Source organism: Bactrocera neohumeralis, chromosome 6 (assembly GCF_024586455.1).
Source record: "Bactrocera neohumeralis isolate Rockhampton chromosome 6, APGP_CSIRO_Bneo_wtdbg2-racon-allhic-juicebox.fasta_v2, whole genome shotgun sequence".
In the NCBI taxonomy this organism is placed as follows: Eukaryota; Metazoa; Arthropoda; class Insecta; order Diptera; family Tephritidae; genus Bactrocera; species Bactrocera neohumeralis.
The window spans coordinates 51,148,322-51,154,460 of record NC_065923.1 but is presented as its reverse complement, the minus strand read 5'-3'; positions in this window follow the sequence as shown (position 1 = coordinate 51,154,460).

Below are 6,139 nucleotides of genomic sequence, written 5' to 3'. Positions count from 1 at the left end.
TACCTTCATGGCAGATCAGACTACTTGACTGGCATCGATTTAAGACACTCTCAGAGTAAATGCCATAGAAGAATGCTAATGCCGAGCACGCTGTAAAGAAAATATTCTTACAAAGACTGCGCGCGGCCAACGAATGGCAAAGGGGTGCGCAGTAAACTTACACGTGCACATACCAAACTGAATGCAGGGAAATTCTACTTGCAGTTTGCTTGGTGCGTTACGAGTGCGCGCGCATGCGCTTAAAAAAACTCAGTCGGGCAGCTGCAACTCTTCCATTCGCGGCAGTGCAAGCGAACAATTAGTGAGAAACTGCATAGCTGTGTATGTGAGTATGTGTGCTTGTGTGTATGTAAAAAACCGATTTAAGTTCGCTTGGATGCTGGGCAGATGTTACGGCTGTGAAATCCGGTTCATCAGATCGCGTTTTACGCAAACTCAGAGATTGTTAGGGTGACTGAATTTAAAAAGGGTACGAAATGGCAAACCTTTATTTTACAGTTTTTTGTTGATTCACGGTGCACGATTTTTGGTGGTTGTGCCGTGCAGTTGGTGTTGCTGCCGCTGCAAAAAAGGTAAGATCCGTGTACAAGAGAGCAGCACCTCGTTTAAAAAACGACACAACAACTTTCAGAATTTTAAAGCACATTTAGAAATGTTGCACAGCCACCAGTTGTGCCGTGAATAGTAACGGTTTTGTAGTTTTAGCTTGTATGATGACTATTATTTTTTATACCGTATCAATATATTGCATTATTGATTCCACAGACAATGCATGCATCTTCTTACCTATGCATCTTTTGTAGGGAAGCATTGTCTTTGCATTTCTAGTAAATTGATTGCATTTTTTTTAAGGCTTAGTAAAAGTTTAAAATATTTTGAAATGGCAAAGTACCAACAACGTTTACTCATAGTTTGATACAATTATATAATACAAGTAATGCTCCAAGTACTTATTTTGTGACAAAAAAGCACAGAAATTTTACATAATGGGTTGATATTTCAAAAAAGTTCGGGGTATTTTTATTGAAGTGATTTTTTATATCATTTGCATATTTTTCAAATTGTAAATGAATTTTTGATGATGATGGAAATGTTTATATATTATACAGAGAAGGCATCAGATGGTCAAAATAGCTTTATATTGGAAGAAGGCGTGGTTGTGAACCGATTTCACCCATATTTCGTACATATCATCAGGGTGTTAAGAAAATATTACATACCGAATTTCATTGAAATCGGTCTAGTACCTGAGAGAACGAAAACGTTCAATTTTTAAAAAAACTGGGTGCATCGTTGTGCGGTGGAAATTTAGTGTTTCTGACGTTTTTTGTTAGTCGGTTCCATAAACTAACCTTTGTAAGGTGGGCGTGGTTATTATCCGATTTCTTGCGATTTTTGCATTTTTGAAAAAACGACTTTGTAGACTTTGGTTGACATAGTAGTACGAGATATGTACAAAAAATATGCCGTATTTTCCAAAATTTTGCTCCAAATATGTTTGCGATCGCCAAATTTCATTTTAATATCTTTATTTATGGCTTAGTTAAGACGACAATCAATCAAACATGTTAGCGCGTGAAATGAGCTTTCCGAAAACCTTCTTATAGTCAAGGAATACGACCCGATGCACGAATAAAACTAGAACTACGCGCTTTCAGCGCCAACGGACAGACAAAAATACCGTCGGACTTTTATATACAACCTAATATATTGACTTACAAAAAAGTTATGTGAACAAAATTTTAATTTCTCGTTAAATGAGAGTTAAAAAAGTATTTTGCTAAGTTGGTAGAACTGTTCCTAACTGTCCCTAGTTTGTTTACAACAGCTGCTTAAGTCGTTACACCTCAGAAGTGCGTTGCGATTTTCACAATGAATAAAAATATCGAACAAAGAATTAGTTCAAATTTTGTATTTCTAACCAAATTGCGCGTGCGGAATCGTTCCGAATGTTGACAAAGGCTTACGGTGATTCAATTTTATCAAAAATACAAGCCTACAAAGTCTTCTAAGATGGTTGAGAGATCGTTGAAGACATGCCTCGTTCTGGACGACCTTCAATCTCTTTAACTGATGATATTAAAACAGTGAAGGATGTGGTGCTTGAAATAGTCAGGCAAGTGTTAGAGAGATGGTAAGACAGCTCGACATCTCTCGCGAGTCCGTTCGAATGGTTTTAGTGGATGTTTGAGGGGAACGCGTTCTTGCTGAATTGTTTTCAAAAATAGTACTGCAACTAAGTCTCTTCAGTCCAAAAACTCATGAAATTGCTGCTCCGTTGAATTCGTTTTCAGTCGATCGAAGAGATAAAACAAAATTCGCTGAAGGAGCTGAAGGCCATTCCAAAGAGTGCTTATGAAAAGTGTTTCGAGGACTGGATAAATCGTTGGCATAAGTGGGAATTAGTTTGAAGGCGATAAAATAATTATTGATGAATAATTAAATATTTTGCATTTTATGTATAATTTTCGGAAACTTTTTTGTCACAATTTACACAAAAAAAAACTGACTAAAAATTCAGGTACTTTGTTAGAAGACACATAAAAGTTACCTCTCGGACAGTTAAGGACGATTTAAGTAGTAACATGTGTATAGCAAAAATCAGAAAACGTTTCTATATCTCAATTTAAAAGTCAGCAATAATAGTTATAGTGGATAAGGATGCAGGACCATAAGTAATGGTTTGGCACTGCTTGTCATACGGTAGGGCATGGCGTATATATTGCATGTACATAAGTCTCAATGAACCAAATATATCCAACTAATAGAATAGGTAACGCTTTTGTCTACAGAGGAAGAAATTTTACAGAAATTGGCTTTTCAAAAAGACGAATGATGTAAGATAAACGAAGAGGAGTGTAAAGGATTTCTCTAGACACAACAATACAACACAACACAACAATATTCGCGAAATAATGGATTGCGCTTTTCCTTGACTTGAATCCCAATGAAAACGTCTGAACAGAAAAAGAGACATGGAGTAACATGTTTTCATAAAAATATGGAAAAATTAAAAATTCCTGTGGTACGAGTATGTAGAGACGCAATCAGTCAGGGTAATAGGAGCATGCGATTAACGGACGCCATAAATAACGGAACGAAATAATACATTATTATAGCTTACGATTGATTTTTTTTAGATAATTATAAGACTTTTTTATTTTCACCGTTTTGTTATGAATCCGAAAACAAGGTGAATTATACATTAATTGTAATTATTTTTATAAATCTACCAGCTTTGCTCTTTCCAAATTTATATTGGGTACACAACAAAGATAAAGAGTTATGTACATACATATGTATATGTATGTATGTATATATAGTAAATCGTCAGGATGACGAAATGGGTTATGGACGTCCCCTAATATTTCTTATGTATATTTACAAGGTGCGTTCCAAAGTAAACAGGACTTAAAAAAAAAACAGAACAAATGGTTTTTTCGGCAAATTCAATTTATTTTATTCAAAATAGTCTCCTTCTGTTTCAATACAGGCTGTGGCGTAGCTAGGGGGGGCGAAGGGAGCCGTCGCCCCGGGCGCAACGTCTTGGGGGCGGCAAAACGATCTTCGCTGTTTTTTAAAACTTCGGGCAAAAATTCCTGCAAAGTCTTGTAAATTTAGTATCAATTTCCTCAAAAACCGTATTGTGAGAATTTTGGAACTTCAGAATTTGCGTGGCTTCTAGTTCCTAAATTTTATATACATATGTACTTAATATCGAAGATATTTTGTGAAAATTCACTTTTGTTCGAACCACCTCATGAAACTTGTAAGTAGGTATATAAAGGGGGGCGGCAGAACATCCTTGGCCCCGGGCGCCCGAAGCTTTTTAGGTCCAAAAGTTGGTCGGCGATGTTTTAGCTCGCCGGTATGCCAGTATGCCGGTGCAAGCCTTTTGAATGGCCTCTGCGTCTGCATAACGCTTTCCTTTCATGGGCAAATGCATTTTTCCGAAAAGGAAGAAGTCGCACGGTGCCATATCAGGTGAATACGGGGGGTGGTTAATGGTTAAAATGTGATTTTTGGTCAAATAATCGTTCTTCGAATGTTGGATTCTGAGCAATTTTTGGTCATCAGTCAATTTGTGCGGAACAAACCGTGCACACACCTTTCGTAAGCCCAAATGTTCGGTCAAAATGCGATAAATCGATGTTTTGGAGATGTTCAATTCTATTTCCATGATGAATTTACGCACAGTTTTGATGGAATTTCCGGTGATCACGGATTTTGATTGGCCCACATGTTGATCGTCATTTATGTCCTCACAACCACTTTGAAAACGTTGAAACCACTCGTGCGCTCTGCTACGGGATAGGCAAAATTCATCAATTGAAACGTTTCGGTAAAAGTTTTACCAATTTTAAAACAAAATTTAAAGTTCTCTCTTTGTTCGAAGCTCATTTTCGCACTAAAAACATAAACATACTGACACTTAAAACGCAATAACTTCACATCCAATCTATGAAATGTCATGAAACTGGACAATCGATAAAGATAGCAGATTCTAACGCACCAGTCGACATATGGATGGCGCCACCAGGGGACGTTAGATTCAAAAAGTCCTGTTTACTTTGGAACACACCTTGTATATATCTTACAAGTTGCTAAAGTTATGTCAACCAAACTTTATGCAAACACTACTACTCAGCACTGCACCATACATAAAATTTCCACTTATTAGTACTGAATAAAATTAAAATAGCAAATATTTATAAATAAAAATAATAAATATTACCTATCCTAACCACGTATCAGTTATCAACTGATAGCTTTATAATTTACTCTTCTACGAAAATTTTTAACAATCATTTTAAATATTAACCTCAAGTCCTATAAAGTTGTCGTTTTTATTCGTAAATCACTGCTTACTACAATATAATTTAACGTAGACTTTAGCCACAGCATATCGAGTTGTCTACATAAAAATATGAACAAAACAAATCTTTGAACTTTCAGTAGAAAAAATCTTCTTTGTATCAAATTATTTAAATTTGCATAGTCCTTATATAATTGAACGTAAAAAAAACGTGATATCACAGTTTATGTAAAATAAAAATATTTATATAGTATAGTAGTGCGAAAAATTTAAAAAATGACTTTAAAGCTTTAAATCATAGAGCAATTAATATTTAATTGATTTTTTTTAACAGGGGTCCTGGAAAAATAGTTTATGCGGTCCTGGCAACGTTCAAATACTAATCTTTTCCAAACTTCTTTCACTACCTGCCAGGAATCTGTCGAAATGATAAGATTTCTTTCAGTAAAACTTCATTAATATCGATTCTGAGGTGTTTGATGTGATTGAGGTCAGGAAGACAAACAGAGTCATAACTTCAATTCCGTTGACTCTGCACCTCTTCTTTGTCATTATCTTATTGTTATACCCATATAAAATATGTATTCCATCTGATATATGGTAATATTATCTCAGCTAAAATGTGACATATGATCCCGACGCTTTCAACTCCAGTTTGTCGCACTACTATCCCCTAAATGGTTTTTAGCGCCATTTTTGACCGTTTTATTGTAAGTCAGGAATTAAATTCGGTGTAAGGGGACGACAAACAAAGTTTTTAGAACTTTTACTATCCAATAATTCAATTTTGGATTCATCTAACCACATTATATTTCGCCATTTAGTCACGCGCCGGGAGGCATGCTTTCTTGCAAATTATACTGGGATGTGTTGCTTTTTTAGTAGTACTTGTTAGTTCAATACTGATGCTCCTGGTTGACGCAAATGCATTAATTTTGCATTGGGATCGCTTGCAATGGCTTTCACTATTCGGTGTTTCATTTCTGTTCCTATAATGTAAGGCATTTGCTACAATTTCAACAAAATATCCTTCGATTTCTTGAATCTTCTTATAGATTTTCTACCTTCTTTAATTATTTGTATAATTTCTCACTTCACCCCTGTATAATGCTTTCCTCTACCCACTGAAAAAAAAAAATCTAAATATTAAATTTACAAAAACTAAATCGATTTGCTGCTGGATTATGAAACTCTACTTACTTCGCTATTTTGGCGAATATTCTTAGGGTAAAGACTATTTCATTTTAGAAAGGAAATGTTTAATACTCCACTTTTTTATAGAAGTAATGTCAAGGGTCACAGAGAACTAACAAAGCTGAAGGA